Source organism: Balaenoptera ricei, chromosome 9 (assembly GCF_028023285.1).
Source record: "Balaenoptera ricei isolate mBalRic1 chromosome 9, mBalRic1.hap2, whole genome shotgun sequence".
In the NCBI taxonomy this organism is placed as follows: domain Eukaryota; kingdom Metazoa; phylum Chordata; class Mammalia; order Artiodactyla; family Balaenopteridae; genus Balaenoptera; species Balaenoptera ricei.
The window spans coordinates 93,530,164-93,550,571 of record NC_082647.1 but is presented as its reverse complement, the minus strand read 5'-3'; the positions used below and the strand labels follow the sequence as shown (position 1 = coordinate 93,550,571).

The 20,408-nt window shown below is 40.0% G+C and overlaps 1 long non-coding RNA gene across 2 annotated transcripts in view; it reads right to left on the bottom strand.

Annotated features, from left to right (window-relative positions):
* LOC132372071 (uncharacterized) overlaps positions 1 to 20,408 on the bottom strand; it is a 91,819-nt gene continuing 71,411 nt past the window's right edge. For both annotated transcript variants that reach the window (XR_009505083.1, XR_009505084.1), the window contains one exon: positions 1 to 721. This is a non-coding gene — a long non-coding RNA (uncharacterized LOC132372071). The remainder of the gene's footprint in view (positions 722 to 20,408) is intronic.

Below are 20,408 nucleotides of genomic sequence, written 5' to 3'. Positions count from 1 at the left end.
ATGATCAAGGTCCTTCAATGCTGAATTCCATCGGTAACTGATCAGCCAGCACCATGCTTTTATTTGCATAAAACCACACAAAGAGGAGGTAATATAAAACTAACAGACATGATTACAAGGCTGCAAATCTCTAAAAGTATCCAACATTTGGTAAGTACTAATTTGAGAAGCAACTGGGGATTTTTCTGAATGACAATAGTTTTCAGAGCAACAGGCTTGGAAAATATGCTGTCTCTGGCCAGAAGCCAGATTCCTGACACGAAACAGCAGAGCCACAGACACTGGGGAGAGGAGAATACAGCAGCCTGAAAGCCTGCACTATGAACCCTCTTTCATGTTGTGCCGTATTTTGTTAAGAAGAGATTCATACTACAAAACCGTGTCCTTTAGGAATTATTAGTCTTAATACTCTCACCTTTGAAGCAATGGACACAATGGCAGGATCACGAACCAGAAGGCCTTGAAGGCTCCAGCTTCCGCAAGGCCATGCACACCCCCAGCGCTGAGGTCTTCCAGCAGCACCAGCCCATTCCAGTTCTCCAGGTCTCCTCACCCGTCTCCTGAAAGCTCTCCTCCCCAGCGATCCTGAGACTGCAGGGAAGGAAAGGCGACTGACTATGCTCTCAGTGGGTGGAGGTCTCAGAGTACAAAGCTCCAGGGTTTTCCTTTCTGTAAGTACTGTTCTTTACCCAGTGGAGTAAGCTTGAAGTGTGAAATTCTCCTATTCAAGGTGGGATGGGGCAAAAAGAAACAAAATTCTCAAAAAAGGCAGAGATTATAACATGAGTAATCTGTCACTGTAACAGGTGTTTGCCTTAAATTTCCAAAAATGAGAATAAAGGACGGCCTTATCTATGCCGTGTTCCTTTTAATATTTTACAACTGAGAAGGTAACGTGCTCATGTACACCTACCTATAAAGACTGACTATATAAAGATACAAGCAGGTATTCAGAGGGAGACAGGTTACTGTTCTAATCAAATAAAGCTTACAGCTTAGTTAATCACACACATTTGACGTTACACTTCATTGTTTGTGCTGCATGGCAATAAGATACGACAGGAAGGAGGTCACTGAAATGACTGTAATTAGTATTTTTTGACATAGCTTGACCAACATTTTCATTTTTTTTTTTACTTTGATAGTTCAGTATCTTTTACCACAATCAATATCATCAGTTTTCCATAATGCCATGAGGTTTTTTTTTTTTTTTTTGGCTGTTGGGTTTTCGTTGCTGTGCGTGGGCTTTCTCTAGCTGCGGTGAGCATGGGCTGCTCCTCATTGCGGTGCGCGAGCTTCTCATTGCAGTGGCTTCTTTTGTTGCAGAGCACGGGATCTAGGTGCACGGGCTTCAGTAGTTGTGGCATGTGGGCTCAGTAGTTGTGGCTCTCGGGCTCTAGAGCGCAGGCTCAGTAGTTGTGGCGCACGGGCTTAATTGCTCCGCGGCATGTGGGATCTTCCCGGACCAGGGCTCGAACCTGTGTCCAGGCATTGGCAGGTGGATTCTTAACCACTGCGCCATCAGGGAAGTCCAGGTGTTTTTTTTTTTTTTAAATCAGCATTCACACAGGTATGTTAGTACTGGGAAAAGAGAAAAAAAGTGCTGGATCAAATTCCTTTTCACTCAGAAATTTCTTTGTCACCGCTCTCCACCACTTATGTCCCTACTCCTCATGTGTCTTCACCTTCCTAGTCCTTGTTATTTACATTGGCAATTTTTCTTAAACTTATCAGATGCAAAGAATTACCTACAGAAAGAAAAAAAAAAAAAGATTTCAGGCCCACCCACTTGATCTCCAGGGGAACTGCTGAGGAAATCTGTGTATTTAACAAGGAGCACAGGTAATTCTTTGCAGGCAAGTTCAGGAAATACTGGCTGGGAGTTCTACTCTGAAAGGGGGTGAAGGTTAGGGGTGTCAGTGGGGAAGGGCAGACAAGAGCAGTGGCACAGAAAAAGGAGAGGAGAATGAGAACAGATTGGATCCCAGGCTGAGAGGGAAAAGGAGAGAAAGTTTTGGAATTAAGGGGCCGGGATGAGGTTGGTGATGGGGCAATCACTACTGAGTAGTCAGCTTCTTCCACAGAATAGACCCTTGGTAGCTGCAGCTATGGCTCCTGCTGCATACAGTACACCCTTTGGATACAGAAAAAGGCTAGAGAAGACAAACACTATGTCTTCAGCTTCTTAAGTAGCTCCCGTAAAAAATACCAAAGCAGATTTACCTTCAGAGCCACCCAAGGCAGAATTGGCTTCCAACAGCAAGATGGACTGTGCCCAAAGAGATATATATTCTTCCAGGAAGGAAAAGAAAAGATCATTTATTGTGTGCTTGCTCTGTATCAAGTACTTCTGAAGGAGCTCTGATGTGTGGGTCTAATATTCATACAGTAAATTCTTCTTCAGTGTCTGTCAAGTGCTGAGCACTGGGTTAGGTGTTAAGAATACAGAAGAAAAAAAGGGATGGTTTGTGCCCTGATGAAATTTACATTATAGTGAAGATAGACATTTAAAAATAAACACATAGGGCTTCCCTGGTGGCGCAGTGGTTAAGAATCTGCCTGCCAATGCAGAGGACACGGGTTCGAGCCCTGGTCTGGGAAGATCCCACATGCCGCGGAGCAACTAAGCCCGTGAGCCACAATTACTGAGCTTGCGCGTCTGGAGCTTGTGCTCCGCAACGGGAGAGGCCACGACAGAGAGAGGCCCCCGCTCGCCGCAACTGGAGAAAGCCCTCGCACAGAAACGAAGACCCAACACAGCCAAAATAAATAAATAAATAAATAAATAAATAAATTTATAAATAAATAAATAAATAAACACATAAATGTGAGTTGTATAGTGGGTTTAAAACTTATAGTCACCCACATGTGTTGGAATTTGCCTTAACTTTTTCTCATGGAATTCAAACTTAGCTCTTGAGTCCCCTTTCTGCTGATGGAAGGAAAGTTAACTCAACCTTGCCACTTGAAGATAGTTCAGTCCCTTTCTGTTTAAAGCTACTAAATATTCATTATGATTCAAAGTTTTCCTCCTCCTTCTTCTGTTTCCCTTTTTCTTGAGGATGAGCCAACTTCCCCAAGAAATCTTAACTACCTTCCACCACTGGGGACATCTGTAGTGTCACTGTCCACATGATCCTTGGGGGGTCACAGACATGCACCAGCGGAGGTACAGTTTACCACAAGTGCTATTCGGCACCCATTGCTGGTGGCCATGGTCCCTGCCATTGCTTCCAGCCTCAAGGTCTACATACTCAGTCTCTCCCGGTTCCCCGGGCCTCTTGGCATTTTGCCACCACCCTCAAATCCTTCAGAGGCTTAAAATCTCTCAGCAATTTCCTTCCGCCACCCAGGCATATGCAGGTTCTATAAAGCTGCCCTCAGTCCATCTGTCAGGACTCACTCAGTCCTTGCTGGCCAGGTGTCCTATTGGCTGGGTGCTATTCCAAACTTGAGATTTACCTAAGTAAATCTGGGTATTGCAATTACCTCCCTCGGTTTTGCCCTGGTAGGGGACAGGGTGCCAGCACCCTTCTCAGCACCCATTAGCACCTGTACTATTACCTCCTCTGAATCTCCTCTTCTTGTCTGGAAGACTCACTGACCATAGAGTTTTTACAACAAGCCTATGAAATTGGGACAAATGAAGGCTGAAGAAATAGCCCCAAACTCAGTTAAAGGTGAGAACCAAGTAAAGAACAGCATGTACACGGGATGACCTGACCGGGAATATAGTCGTCCCCAGGGAGAACAGAAGAGGAAGGAAGAATGGAATTTGACTTGGTGCTTAATCACAAGAGAAAAAGTTCCAAAGTGGAAATGATTATCCTGAATTGTCAAGTTTATGTTTTCCCATTCCCAGCTGGAAACCATGGTTTGTGTGTTATAAAGAATTTAGTTATACACTGTTACATTCATGTACTCCTGACTTTTCTGACTATAAATCTTCCAAGACCTCTATAATTACAAATTGTGCCAACTGCTGTGAAGGAAAAGTAAAGGATGCTCTGACACTATATAACAAAAGGCCCAATTTAGATTGGAGAGCAGGAAGGGACTGGGGCACTAGACTAGTTTTCTCAGCCTGATAGCAGCTGCTCACGTGGACAAGCACACCTAAGTCCATCACAGAGCGCTCACAGCCAGCTGGGATCACCACCCGGACCTCTAGTTGTTATCAACAGTGCCCCAAATAATACCACCAAATTGGTGAAACCTGTTAATAATATGCACAAACATTTTCTTTAATGTTTAAAGCTGCCTTGTAAGTACACTGCAGGCATGTAAGCAAGCAAAATCCAGACTCTGGGGAAAGCTACAGGTCAAACAATCTGTTTTCTTCAACAAGTAAATTGCAAGGAGTAAAGAGAGAAGTAACATAGATTAAAGAGAAATAGTCACAATGTGAGAGGTTAGATCCCGATTCAAAAAAAGAAACTAAGAAAGTTGATGTTTATAAAACAATGGGAATATTGAATACTAACTGCCTGTTTGATTATATTAATAAATTTTAGGCATGATAATTGGTCATGTTTGTAATTATTTTAAAACTTTTTGTCTTCTAGAGAAATATGCTTCAAAATAATACAAAAGGGAGGAGTGGATGAGGGGAGGAATGGGATAAGATTGGCCTTAGGTTAATGGAGATTGGGGCTGAGTGATGGGAACATAAGAATTCATTATACTATTATGTCTATTTTTGTGCATATTTAAAATTCTCCACAATTAAAAGTAAAAACAAACAAAAAAGTCAAAACTTACCTAAAATCTGCCTTGCAATTCTACCCTCATATATGACTGTGTGTCACAAGTGTGTCACCTTTCCACGGTGTCAGTGGAAAGGAGCTGTCCTTTCTCTTTATGTCTAGGTATTAATGTACATACACATTATACTCATTTAGTCTTACATACATTTACTGTCTGTTGTCATTAAAGTGTCATGAAACAGGGATGGGTTCCTGGGTTCCACGTTGCTAAGTTCCACTGACATTTGTGTGTCATCAAACCTGCAGCTCACGTTTCTCACTTTTAGCTCCAAATAGTGATATTGTTGCTTGTAGCGTGGTGTCGTGACCATTGATGGAGGGACAGTGAAAATAGTTTAGCATTACGCAGTATAATGGAAAATGTGGAGACCTGGGCTGGTTTTGACTTAAGATCTGGGTATTAGTCCTGGCTCTGCCACTGGTTGGTCACGTGACGTTGGTCAACTTGGATGAGTCCTTTAACCTAGTTAGTCCTCAGTTTCTTCACCTGCAAATGAAGTGCTGAGACTGCTCTCCACAGTCCTCTAAGCTCTAGGACTCTATGATTCCATTAAGGCTTATTCTAGAGTACATTAAAAGCTTATCAGATAAGATATGTGAAAGCATGTTGTTTTTTTCATATCATAAAGGAGAATATGGTATAGATAGCCTAAACAGTGCAAGTTAAATATTATCTTCTTTTAATTTTTTTTTTTGGGGGGGTAGGGTGGGGTTAGGGGGTAGAAAATGATTTTTCGTTGGTCTTCTATAAATAAAGAAAACAGAGTATTTAAATAATATTTAACAGTAAGCAACAGTAAAAGCTAAGTTCATATCACATGTAAGCTAATCAAGGTTATGATGGGGGGGGTCAGAGACTATGAAATTATATGGAAACGTAATTAAATCGTTCCTATTAATCTCCATAAAAACTAAAATTTAAAAAAATCAAAGAAACATTAAAGCTGCAACATAGTAGATTAAAATTGAAAAAAATTTTGATGATAGCAACATAATATAATAACAACAGTAGCAACTGTTTATTTCTCTCTTACTATAATATGGTGAGCACTGTTCTAAGCAGTATTTAACTTGTTTAATTTTCATAACAATCCTAGAGGTGGTTGTTATTATTTTCCTCATCTCTATGATGAGGACCTTTGCCCAAGGTCACAGAGCCAGCTTAACTCTAAGGTGTTTTGAGAGGATCAGATTGTATTTGCGCAACAGTGTATGTAAAAATACTTTGTGTCAAACAGGTGTTAATTACCATTTTTATGATGGGGGGAAAGTTTAAATGTCTAAAATAGATTTAATAATACAAGATGAAAAGGAATAATAAAATACTTCAAAATTCTGGAAGATCTTATTGTAAAAAGACAATGTGCATGATGAAATAATGGATCTAGGTAATGATCGTCAGTGGCAGCCAAGACCACAGGTGAAAACTGAGGGAGAACTTTATAATGGATGGATCAGGGTGACAACTCTTAAATCCACTGATAAATGTTACCAGCAAAAAAGAAACATAATGAGACATTATGTGTTTTCTGATGGATATATATAACCCCATTTACGATGAAAAATCAAACCAGAATCTGATCAAGATTCTAGACCTGGGCTTCCCTGGTGGCGCAGTGGTTGAGAGTCTGCCTGCCAATGCAGGGGACACGGGTTCGAGCCCTGGTCTGGGAAGATCCCACATGCCGCGGAGCAACTGGGCCCGTGAGCCACAACTACTGAGCCTGCGCATCTGGAGCCTGTGCTCCGCAACAAGAGAGGCTGCGATACTGAGAGGCCCGCGCACCGCGATGAAGAGTGGCCCCCGCTTGCCGCAACTAGAGAAAGCCCTCGCACAGAAACGAAGACCCAACACAGCCATAAATAAATAAATAAATAAATAAGTAAGTAATAAATAAATTTAAAGAAAAAAAAGAGAAAAAGAACATTTAAAAAAAAAAAAAAAAAAGATTCTAGACCTAACTCTAGCCTACAGGAAATGCTGGGGAAAGAGGTACACTAAACTGTGAAAGAAACTGTAAGGATGGATTCAGCCATATCCAGAATGTGAGAACCATTATAGGACAAATGACTTGTTTCTTCAATAAATAAATTCCAAGAAAAAAGTGGGCAAGAGAGAGAACTATAATTTTTAAAAATATTTAAGAGGTATTTCTAAAATGTAGCGTTTGGATCTTGATTTGAACAAACCAATTTTTTTTAATGGGGGAAATTTGATTACTAACTGGATTATTTGGTGGTAAAAAGGAATTATTGTTATTATTGAAATGAGATATAGTATTATGGGATTTTCTTTTAGGCCTTATCTATTAGCAATACAAGTGGAAATATTTACACATGAAACAATATGATATTTATGTTTAGTTTCACAAATGTAGTGTGGGATGGGAGTGAGGTATGCAGATGAAATGACACTAGTCATGAGTCAATCATCACTAAGCCAGGTGATGTGTACATGGGGTTTAGTTATAATATTCACTCTATTTTGTATACGTGTCAATTTTTCTATAACAGAAAAGGTTTAGGAAAAGAAAGGGAAACGACGCACCAATTGAAAATAGTTTTTGAAGCTGGAAAGAATCTCATTATTCTTAAAGTGAAGATAATCCAGCTAAATTTCACTCTGTGTATGAAGAATACACTGCAAATGTGCCCTTTAAAAAGACAAAGACAGAACCCCTAGCGATTTATTATTTTTTGTTTCTCTTTCTGGTTTAATTTAGGAATTAAGAACAAAAACAAAAACAAAACAACAACCAAAAAAACCACTACATAAATTATTCTGTTATTAACAAGCATTCACTGAGCATAGCTAAGTGCCAGACTCTCATTCTGTTGTATACATTTGTGGAATTTTAGTCACAGTGTAAACTCCAGCTGGGGATACAAAGACACCAAGCAATTAAAATCAGTACAGGATAACACTGTAACAAAGCTAGACAGTTACCACCACCACGCCCACCCCAAGATTTATGCTTCCCTCCAAAGACTAGAGTAAGAGTAGAGCAGTTCCAGGGGTGCAGTCACCCAATCAGAGGGTACATTTGCCAGCAAATGTGCAGCCCTGTGATTAGTTTTCACCAGCAAAAGTACTGACATGTCCCTACTTGACTGAGGTGCCTAAGAAGCAGGTATGCCTTCTCCACTCTTTCTCCAACTTCCAATGCCTGGGCAACTCTGGGAGTTTTCTGTTAAAGATGGCAGAGCCTCCATCACCCTGAACCCCTAAATAGCTGCAAAAAGCACAGCAGCCCCACCACCACCATCAGCAATACAAGAACACTTACACTATCTTCACTGAACAACAAGTGTACATCTATGATGTTAAACCACTGAGATTTGGGGATATAGCTGTTATAAAGCTAGTACACACATCAATTGCTAAGTGGGATGTTGTAGTGTATATTTAGGGGTGAGAAATCACTGCAGTGGAGAGAATTTAGAAAATTGGAGAAGGTGGAGCTTGAGCTATATTTTGAACTATGAGCTGTATGTAAGTGGCTAAATGGAGAGAAGGGTGGGAGGTTTACCAGAGTAAGGAACCAACAGAGGAACCACAAAAGGAGTTCACATGCAGCAAGGTCACAGTGAGACCATCCTGATGGGCAGGTGCAGGTTGGGGAGAGTGGGAAACAAGGATGCAGAGGCAGGATGGGATTAGAGTATGGAGGTCCTTGAGAATTTAGGACGTGATTCAACAGCAACTACTAAAGTTTCTGAAGTACAAGGATGCCTGATGAAAGGTCTATATTAGGAAACTCACTGAGACAAAAGAGTACAAGACGGACCTAAGGGGAAAAGATCAGTCTGAGTGACAGTCCAGTTTAGATACAATTAGAGACCATATTGGCAAATGCAGTAGAAAGAAAAGAGTAAATATGACAACAGAGGAAAAATATGAAATCAAAAGATTATTCAGTCAGAAGGTCTATGTCTAGTCCCAACTACCCAAATTGTGAGTTCTATTGTTTTGGGCATATTTTTTAGTATCTGTGTGTTTTTTTCTTCCTCTGTAAAATGAGAGGATAGAACCAGATGACCCCAAAGTTCTTTCCATCTGTAAAATTCTATGGTTATGAAATCATGAAGAAAAAAATAAAACAATGTAAGTGATACATTCAGTAGGAGGAGACAGAGAAGGGAAGTATTCCATTGCATGACTGAAACAGTTTATTTGAATTGGTCTCCTCTAGGGGGATGCTTGAAATGTTTTTAATCTTTTGTATTACAATCAGTGTAGTAATGCATGGTGCAAAAGGACTTTAACACTCCCAGATTGTCACTTGCATCTTGGTTTTAAGAACAAATCCTGACTACATTAACTTTGCCACAACAGTTACACTGGCTGCGGTATCAATTCCTCTCTTAGAGTTGAAGCGAACTCTAAAGTTTATTTACTGATTTCAAAGATTTAAAAAATGTGAAAAGTACTTTGGGAAAAAAAAAATGATGTCTTCACAAACTTGCAATATCATTATCAACTTTATTACCATGAAATCACAAATAGCACTAGCTACTTTCTCCCCTAGATAACTATGAATAAAGTAACATTAAAATATTGTTTGGTTTTCTTTTTTTTTTTTTTACAATTACTCTTAGATTTCTTTTACTTTGTATTACTTTATAAATAGAAAAAAAAAACCTAGATGAAACTATATTTTTGAAAGTAAACTAAAAACGCTAATTTCCATTCTGAAAATAACCCCTGATATTATAGAAGGACAAATAGGAAAAACAGTCCTTGACATTTAACAGTTTTCTGGAACTACGCTATTGCCTTCCTACAGCATTAAAGAAAGATACCACCTAGCAGGTATTTATTTTACAAACCTATAAGGGTCTTTGCACAAGATATGTAGACAATATTTGACACTGATTCAATTATGTTACAGAATGGAGGCCAAGATGGATGAAATCAATGAAGACATGGGTTCACAGACATATATCTGACAAAGGACTGGTATCCAGGATATATAAAGAACTACAACTCAATAACAAAAACATAAACCACCTAATAAAAAAAGTGGACAACGATTTAAACAGAAATTTCACAAATAAACGCTTATGAATGGCCAAGAAGCATATGAAAAGTACTGAACATCATCAGTTATTAGGAAATGCCAGTGAGTACCTATATGAGATATCATTATATACCCACCAAAATGGCTAAAATTCAAAAGACTGACAACACAATGTTGGCAAGAATGTGGAACAACCAAAATCACACATTGCTGATAGAAGTGTAAAATGGCACAGTTATTTTAGAAACAAAACTGGTGGTAGTTTCTTATAATACTAGGTATACACCTACCCTATGACCCACCAATTACATTTCTAAGTACTGACAGAAGAGAAAGGAAAACACATGTTCGCAAAAACACTCGTGCAAAAATGCTCATAGCAGCTTTACTCAACATGGCCAAAATCTGGAAACCACTCAGCTCTTCATGAATAGGAGAATGGATAAACCAACTGTGGTACAGTCATATAACAGAATACCACTCAGAAGGAAAAAGGAACTAACTGTTGGTGTACACATGGATGAATCTTAATATTATGTTGAATGAAAGAAACCTTGCCCATAAAGCCTATTCTTTGATTCCATCTGCATGAAGTTCTAGAACAGGCAAAACTAATCTGTGGTGGAAAAAAATATTAGAACACTGGTTGCCTGGGGTGGGAGGAGAGTGGGTGAGGTTTGGCTGAAAAGAGACACAAGGAAACTTTCTGTAGTGATAGTAATATTCTCTGTCTTGATAGGGGTTTAGGTTACACAAGTGATATATTTGTCAAAATACAGCAAATGGTAAGGTTAAGATGTGTATAGGTCATTATATGTACAGATTACTTGAAAGAAAAAAAGAACTGTAAACTAATATAAAACTCTAGTTAATGATATGCATGCTGAAGCCTTTACAGATGAAGTATACTGATACCTGCAATGTACTGCATCAAAAAATTAAGGTGGATTGATGGAAGGATGAAGAAATGGATAAATACACAGTTACATAATAAAGCATATATAATAAAATGTTCATAGTAGAATATGTATGAGTGGGTGTATGGATATTCACTATATAATTATTTCAACCTTTCTGTATGTTTGAAATTTATCAAAATAAAATGTTGGGTGGTGAAGGAAAAAAACGAGACTTCAATTCTATTTCTTATCAGGATGCTTGATCAGAAGATAATAACACGGTGCAGAGTGGTCCAGTGCGCCCGCCTGAGTCCCTGCTCCCTGTCAGGCACCCACTCTCTCTGACCCAGCGGCCAGCCTGCCTGCCGAGCTTCAAGGGCACCACCTCTCGCCCAGGGTCGCGGCTCCATCCCAGAACCAGTGGGGCTGGAAAATGCAGCCAAGCCTGTGTGAGGACTCCAACTCACCGTCCTGGACTCAGGGAAGCCCGGGGCTTGCATGCCCCCAGCATGGTCCAGCACCCATATATAACTAGGTAAAAGAGAACATCCTACCTTATATCTATCAACAGTCAGTTCCCAGAAGGCAGCTATGCCAAGAACAGCATTGAGAAAAATTAAATTGCTTTAAAAATGGAAGCCTCAGGGGGGACCTTCAAGATGGCAGAGGAGTAAGACGTGGAGATCACCTTCCTCCCCACAAATACATCAGAAATACATCTACATGTGGAACAACTCCTACAGAACGCCTACTGAACATTGGCAGAAGACCTCAGACTTCCAAAAAGGCAAGAAACTCCCCACGTACCTGGGTAGGGCAAAAGAAAAAAGAAAAAACAGAGACAAAAGAATAGGGACGGGACCTGCACCTCGGGGAGGGAGCAGTGAAGGAAGAAAAGTTTCCACACACTAGGAAGCCCCGTCACTGGTGGAGACGGGTGGGTGGCTGGGGCGCAAGCTTCGGAGCCACGGAGGAGAGTGCAGCAACAGAGGTGCGGAGGGCAAAGCGGAGAGATTGCCGCATAGAGGATCAGTGCTGACCAGCACTCACCATCCCGAGAGGCTTGTCTGCTCACCTGCCAGGGCAGGTGGGGGCTGGGAGCGGAGGCTTGGGCTTCGGAGGTCAGATCCCAGGGAGAGGACTGGGGTTGGCTGCGTGAACACAGCCTGAAAGGGGCTAGTGCACCACAGCTAGCCGGGAGGGAGTCCAGGGAAAAGCCTGGAACTGCCTGAGGCAAGAGAACATTGTTTCAGTGTGCACGAGGACAGGGGATTCAGAATACCGCCTAAACGAGTTCCAGAGACGGGTGCGAGCCGCAGCTATCAGCGTGGACCCCAGAGACGGGCATGAGACACTAAGGCTGCTGCTCCAGGCACCAAGAAGCCTGTGTGCAAGCACAGGTCACTCTCCCCACCACCCCTCCCGGGAGCCTGTGCAGCCCACCACCGCCAGGGTCCCGTGATCCAGGGACAACTTCCCTGGGAGAACACGCAGCGCGCCTCAGGCTGTGTAACGTCACACTGGCCTCTGCCGCCGCAGGCTCGCCTCGCATTCTGTACCCCTCCCTCCCTCCGGCCTGAGTGAGCCAGAGCCCCCTAATCAGCTGCTATTTTAACCCCACCCTCTTTGGGTGGGGAAGAGACGCCCTCAGGTGACCTACACTCAGAGGTGTGGCCAAATCCAAAACTGAACCCCAGGAGCTGTGTGAACAAAGAAGAGAAAGGGAAATTTCTCCCAGCAGCCTCAGGAGCAGTGGATTAAATCTCCACAGTCGACTTGATGTACCCTGCATCTATGGAATACCTGAATAGACAACAAATCATCCCAAAATTGAGGCGGTGGACTTTGGGAGCAACTGTAGACTTAGGGTTTGCTTTCTGCATCTAATTTGTTTCTGGTTTTACGTTTATCGTAGTTTAGTATTTAGAGCTTATTATCATTGGTAGATTTGTTCATTGATTTGGTTGCTCTCTTCCATTTTTTTAAATATTATATATATATATTTTTTTCCTTTTTCTCTTTTTGTGAGTGTGTATGTGTATGCTTCTTTGTTATTTTGTCTGTATAGCTTTGCTTTTACCATTTGTCCTAGGGTTCTGTCTGTCCGTTTTTTTTCGTTTTTGGTTTTTTTGTGCAGCTTTTAGTGCTTATTATCATTGGTGGATTTGTTTTTTGGTTTGGTTGCTCTCTTCTTTCTTTCCTTCTTTTTTTTATTACTTTTTATTTTTAATAACTTAAAAAAATTTTTTATTTTAATAACTTTATTTATTTTACTTCTTTCTTTCTCTCTCCTTCCTTCCTTCCTTCCTCCCTTTTCTTCTGAGGTGTGTCACTGACAGGGTCTTCGTGCTCCGGCTGGGTGTCAGGCCTGTGCCTCTGAGGTGGGAGAGCCAACTTCAGGACATTGGCCCACCAGACACCTCCCAGCTCCACGTATCAAACAGTGAAAGCTCTCCCAGAGATCTCCATCGCAACGCTAAGACCCAGCTCAACTCAATGACCAGCAAGCTACAGTGCTGGACACCCTATGCCAAACAACTAGCAAGACAGGAACACAACCTCACCCATTAGCAGAGAAGCTGCCTAAAATCATAATAAGGTCACAGACACCCCAAAACACACCACCGGACGTGGTCCTGCCCACCAGAAAGACAAGATCCAGCCTCACCAACCAGAACACAGGCACCAGTCCCCCTCCACCAGGAAGCCTACACAACCCACTGAACCAACCTTAGCCACTGGGGGCAGACACCAAAAACAACAGGAACAACGAACCTGCAGCCTGCGAAAAGAAGACCCCAAATACAGTAAGTTAAGCAAAATGAGAAGACAGAGAAATACGCAGCAGATGAAGGAGCAAGGTAAAAACCCACCAGACCAAACAAATGAAGAGGAAATTGGCAGTCTACCTGAAAAAGAATTCAGAGTAATGATAGAAAAGATGATCCAGGGCTTCCCTGGTGACTCAATGGTTAAGAATTGGCCTGCCAATGCAGGAGACACGGGTTCAGGCCCTGGTCCGGAAAGATCCCACATGCCGCAGAGCAACTAAGCCCATGTGCCACAACTACTGAAGCCCGCACACCCTAGAGCCCATGCTCTGCAACGAGAAGCAACCGCAATGAGTAGCTTGTGCACCCCAACGAAGAGTAGCCCCCGCTCACCTCAACTAGAGAAAGCCTGCGCGCAGCAAAGAAGACCCAATGCAGCCAAAAATAAAATAAAATAAATAATTAAAAAAAAAAAAAGATGATCCAAAATCTTGGGAATAGAATGGAGAAAATACAAGAAACGTTTAACCAGGACCTAGAAGAACTAAAGAGCAAACAAACAATGATGAACAACACAATAAATGAAATTAAATATTCTCCTGAAGGAATCAATAGTCGAATAACTGAGGGAGAAGAACAGTAAAGTGCCCTGGAAGATAAAATAGTTGAAATAACTATTGCAGAGTAGAATAAAGAAAAAAGAATGAAAAGAACCGAAGACAGTCTCAGAGACCTCTGGGACAACAATAAACACACCAACATTCGAATTGTAGGAGTCCCAGAAGAGGAAGAGAAAAAGAAAGGGACTGAGAAAATATTTGAAGAGATTATAGGTGAAAACTTCCCTAATATGGAAAAGGAAATAGTTAATCAAGTCCAGGAAGCACAGAGAGTCCCATACAGGATAAATCCAAGGAGAAACATGCCAAGACACATATTAATCAAACTATCAAAAATTAAATACAAAGAAAAAATATAAATAAAAGCAGCGAGGGAAAAGCAACAAATAACATACAAGGGAATCCCCATAAGGTTAACAGCTGATCTTTCAGCAGAAACTCTGCAAGCCAGAAGGGAGTGGCAGGACATATTGAAAGGGATGAAAGGGAAAAACCTACAACCAAGATTACTCTACCCAGCAAGGATCTCATTCAGATTCGACAGAGAAATTAAAACCTTTACAGACAAGCAAAAGCTAAGAGAATTCAGCACCACCAAACCAGCTTTACAACAAATGCTAAAGGAACTTCTCTAGGCAGGAAACAGAAGAGAAGGAAAAGACCTACAATAACAAACCCAAAACAATTAAGAAAATGGTAATAGGAACATACATATTGATAACTACATTAAATGTAAGTGGATTAAATGCTCCCACCAAAAGACATAGACTGGCTGAATGGATACAAAAACAAGATCCATTATATGCTGTCTACAAAAGACCCACTTCAGACCTAGGGACACATACAGACTGAGAGTGAGGGGATGGAAAAAGATACTCCACACAAATAGATATCAAAAGAAAGCTGGAGTAATCTAGAGACTGTCATACAGAGTGAAGTAAGTCAGAAAGAGAAAAACAAATATCGTATATTAATGCATGTATGTGGAACCTAGAAAAATGGTACAGATGAACTGGTTTGCAGGGCAGAAATTGAGACACAGATGTAGAGAACAAACGTATGGACACCAAGGGGGAAAAGCAGTGGGGGCTGGGGGTGGTGGTGTGATGAACCGGGAGATTGGAATTGACATGTATACACTGATGTGTATAAAATGGATGACTAATAAAAAAAATTTTTTAAAAACACTTTAGGTTCATCATTAAAAAAAAAAAAAAGCTGGAGTAGCAATTCTCATATCAGACAAAATAGACTTTAAAATAAAGACTATTACAAGAGACAAAGAAGGACACTACATAATGATCAAGGGATCAATCCAAGAAGAAGATATAAAAATTGTAAATATTTATGTACCCAACATAGGAGCACCTCAGTACATAAGGCAAATGCTAACAGCCATAAAAGGGGAAATCGACAGTAACACAATCATAGTAGGGGACTTTAACAACCCACTTTCACCAATGGACAGAATTCATCCAAAATGAAAATAAATAAGGAAACACAAGCTTTTTTTTTTTTTAAACATCTTTATTGGAGTATAATTGCTTTACAATGGTGTGTTAGTTTCTGCTTTATAACAAAGTGAATCAGTTGTACATATACATATGTTCCCATATCTCTTTCCTCTTGCATCTCCCTCCCTCCCACCCTCCTTATCCCACCCCTCTAGGTGGTCACAAAGCACTGAGCTGATCTCCCTGCGCTATGCAGTTGCTTCCCACTAGCTATCTATTTTACGTTTGGTAGTGTATATATGTCCATGCCACTCTCTCACTTTGTCACAGCTTACCCTTCCCCCTCCCCATATCCTCAAGTCCATTCTCTAGTAGGTCTGTGTCTTTATTCCCATCTTACCACTAAGGAAACACAAGCTTTAAATGATACATTAAACAAGATGGACTTAATTGATATTTATAGAACATTCCATCCAAAAAAACAGAATACACTTTCTTCTCAAGTGCTCAAGGAACACCCTCCAGGATAGATCATAACTTGGGTCACAAATCAAGCCCTGGTAAATTTAGGAAAATTGAAATCGTATCATGTATCTTTTGTGACCGCAATGCTATGAGACTAGATAGCAATTACAGGAAAATATCTGTAAAAAATACAAACACATGGAGGCTAAACAGTACACTACTAAATAACCAAGAGATCACTGAAGAAATCAAAGAGGAAATCAAAAAATACCTAGAAACAAATGACAATGAAAACACGATGACCCAAAACCTATGGGATGCAGCAAAAGCCGTTCTAAGAGGGAAGTTTATAGCAGTACAATCCTACCTCAAGAAACAAGAAACATCTCAAATAAACAACCTAACCTTACACCTAAAGCAATTAGAGAAAGAAGAACAAAAAAACCCCAAAGTTAGCAGAAGGAAAGAAATCATAAAGATCAGATCAGAAATAAATGAAAAAGAAATGAAGGAAATGATAGTAAAAATCAATAAAACTAAAAGCTGGTTCTTTGAGAAGATAAACAGAATTGATAAACCATTAGCCAGACTCATCAAGAAAAAAAGGGAAAAGACTCAAATCAATAGAATTAGAAATGAAAAAGGAGAAGTAACAACTGACACTGCAGAAATACAAAGGATCATGAGAGATTACTACAAGAAACTATAGGCTAATAAAATGGACAACCTGGAAGAAATGGACAAATTCTTATAAAAGCACAAACTTCCAAGACTGAACCAGGAAGAAATAGAAAATATGAACAGACCAATCACAAGCACTGAAATTGAGACTGTGACTGGAAATTTTCCAACAAACAAAAGCCCAGGACCAGATGGCTTCACAGGCAAATTCTATCAAACATTTAGAGAAGAGCTAACACGTATCATTATCAAACTCTTCCAAAATATAGCAAAGGGAGGAACACTCCCAAACTCATTCTATGAGGCCACCATCACCCTGATACCAAAGATGTCACAAAAAAAGAAAATGACAGGCCAATATCACTGATGAACATACATGCAACCATCCTCAACAAAATACTAGCAAACAGAATCCAACAGCACATTAAAAGGATCATACACCATGATCAAATGGGGTTTCTCCCAGGAATGCAAGGATTCTTCAATATATGCAAATCAATCAATGTGATACACCATATTAACACACTGAAGGAGAAAAACCATATGATCATCTCAATAGATGCTGAACAAGCTTTCAACAAAATTCAACACCCACTTATGACAAAAACCCTCCAGAAAGTAGGCACAGAGGGAATGTACCTCAACATAATAAAGGCCATATATGACAAACACACAGCCAACATCATTCTCAATGGTGAAAAACTGAAACCATTTACACTAACATCAGGAACGAACAAGGTTGCCCACTCTCACCATTATTATTCAACATAGTTTTGGAAGTTTTAGCCACAGCAACCAGAGAAGAAGAAGAAATAAAAGGAATCCAAATCGGAAAAGAAGAAGTAAAACTGTTACTGCTTGCAGATGACATGATACTATACATAGAGAATCCTAAAGATGCTACCAGAAAACTACTAGAGCTAATCAATGAATATGGTAACGTAGCAGGATACAAAAATAATGCACAGAAATCTCTTGCATACTTATACACTAATGATGAAAAATTTGAAAGAGAAATTAAGAAAACACTCTCATTTACCATTGCAACAAAAGAATAAAATACCTAGGTATAAACATACCTAAGGAGACAAATGACCTGCATGCAGAAAACTATAAGACACTGATGAAAGAAATTAAAGATGATACCAACAGATGGAGAGATATACCATGTTCTTGGATTGGAAGAATCAACACTGTGAAAATGACTATAGTACCCAAAGCAATCTACAGATTCAATGCAATCCGTATCAAACTACCAGTGGCATTTTTCACAGAACTAGAACAAAAAATTTCACAATTTGTATGGAAACACAGAAGACCCCGAATAGCCAAAGCAATCTTGAGAAAGAAAAATGGAGCTGGAGGAATCAGGCTCCCGGACTTCAGACTATACTACAAAGCTACTGTAATCAAGACAGTATGGTACTGGCACAAAAACAGAAATATAGATCAATGGAACAGGATAGAAAGCCCAGAGATAAACCCACGCACATATGGTCATCTTATCTTTGATAAAGGAGGCAAGAATATACAATGGAGAAAAGACAGCCTCTACAGTAAGTGGTGCTGGGAAAACTGGACAGCTACATGTAAAAGAAAGAAATTAGAACACTCCCTAACACCAGACACAAAAATAAACTCAAACTGGATTAAAGACCTAAATGTAAGGCCAGACACTACAAAACTCTTAGAGGAAAACATAGGCAGAACACTCTATGACATAAATCACAGCAAGATCCTTTTTGACCCTCCTCCTAGAGAAATGGAAATAAAACCAAAAATAAACAAATGGGACCTAATGAAACTTAAAAGCTTTTGCACAGCAAAGGACACCATAAACAAGATGAAAATACAACCCTCAGAATGGGAGAAAATATTTGCAAATGAAGCAACTGACAAAAGATTAATCTCCAAAATTTACAAGCAGCTCATGCAGCTCAATATTGAAAAAACAAGCAATCCAAACCAAAAATGGGCAGAAGACCTAAATAGACATTTCTCCAAAGAAGATATACAGATTGCCATCAAACACATGAAAGGATGCTCAACATCACTAATCATTAGAGAAATGCAAATCAAAACTACAATGAGGTATCACCTCACACCAGTCAGAATGGCCATCATCAAAAAAATCTACAAACAGTAAATGCTGGAGAGGGTGTGGAGAAAAGGGAACCCTCTTGCACTGTTGGTGGGAATGTAAATTGATACAGCCACTATGGAGAACAGTATGGAGGTTCCTTAAAAAACTAAAAATAGAACTACCATACGACCCAGCAATCCCACTCCTGGGCATATACCCTGAGAAAACCATAATTCAAAAAGAGTCATGTACCACAATGTTCACTGCAGCTGTATTTACAATAGCCAGGACATGGAAGCCACCGAAATGTCCATCGACAGACGAATGGATAAAGAAGATGTGGCACACATATACAATGGAATATTACTCCGCCATAAAAAGGAACAAAATTGAGTTATTTGTAGTGAGGTGGATGGACCTAGAGACTGTCATACAGAGTGAAGTCAGTCAGAAAGAGAAAAAGAAATACCATATGCTAACACATATATGTGGAACCTAAAAAAAAAGGTTCTGAAGAACCTAGGGGCAGGATAGGAATAAAGATGCAGATATAGAAAATGGACTTGAGGACACGGGGAGGGGGAATGGTAAGCTGGGATGAAGTGAGAGAGTGGCATGGACAGATATACACTACCAAATGTAAAATAGATAGCTAGTGAGAAGTAGCCGCATAGCACAGGGAGATCAGCTCGGTGCTTTGTGACCCCCTAGAGGGGTGGGATAGGGAGTGTGGGAGGGAGATGCAAGAGGGAGGAGATATGGGGATATATGTATATGTACAGCTGATTCACTTTGTTATAAAGCAGAAACTAACACACCATTGTCAAGCAATTATACTCCAATAAAATTGTTTAAAAAAAGATAATAACAATTGATAAATATTAGAGCAACAGGAAAAGAGAGATTTGGTCATAAAATGAGGTTAGCTAATCTTTAATAAGCTCATGATTCCCTAAGGTGTGTGAGGCTCTTTATGAAAGTTATTAGATTTAATAAAGGTGTTAAAACTATGGACACTGATGTCAGTATCCATTATTTAAGGGATTTGTAGAAAGAAAATCAGTGTGGGGACAGGCGGATTACAAAGAACAGAGGGAATGAAACTAAGTTAAAGAGAACAAGGAAAAGTGAATGAATAGAACAAAATGTACATTTTCATTTTGACCAATTTTATAAAGGAGCAAAATGGCCCGTTTTGAACTCTACAGAGTCACGGTAGTGGTGTTTTTGCACACAAATTTTCAAATTCTGAATTAAGTGCTTCAGTAAGATTTTATGTACTATTTGAATACTTATAGTCAAAATGGTTGCAACAGAATAACAGGCACACTGATCTTGGTTTTAGTATCTGTCAAAACAGTAATCAAAGTAAATGTGACTGGAGGCTCTGTTTCAAAAACAAAGGGAAGGGCAGAAAAATTCAGTTGATAGTATTGAGGCTGATGGGGGAAAGATGTGTTATATCACAATAGAGAGATGATGTTTCAGGAACAGGAGATAAAGATATCATCATTAATGGGATACAAGCCTGTCCATGATGGAGTTTTTGACTCAAAATAGATTTTCTTTGAGCCTTAAACACTGAACTGTGCTGTGTCCCTCAGGATATCACAGAATGGCCTATTTCCACTTGTTAATCCCAGACCTA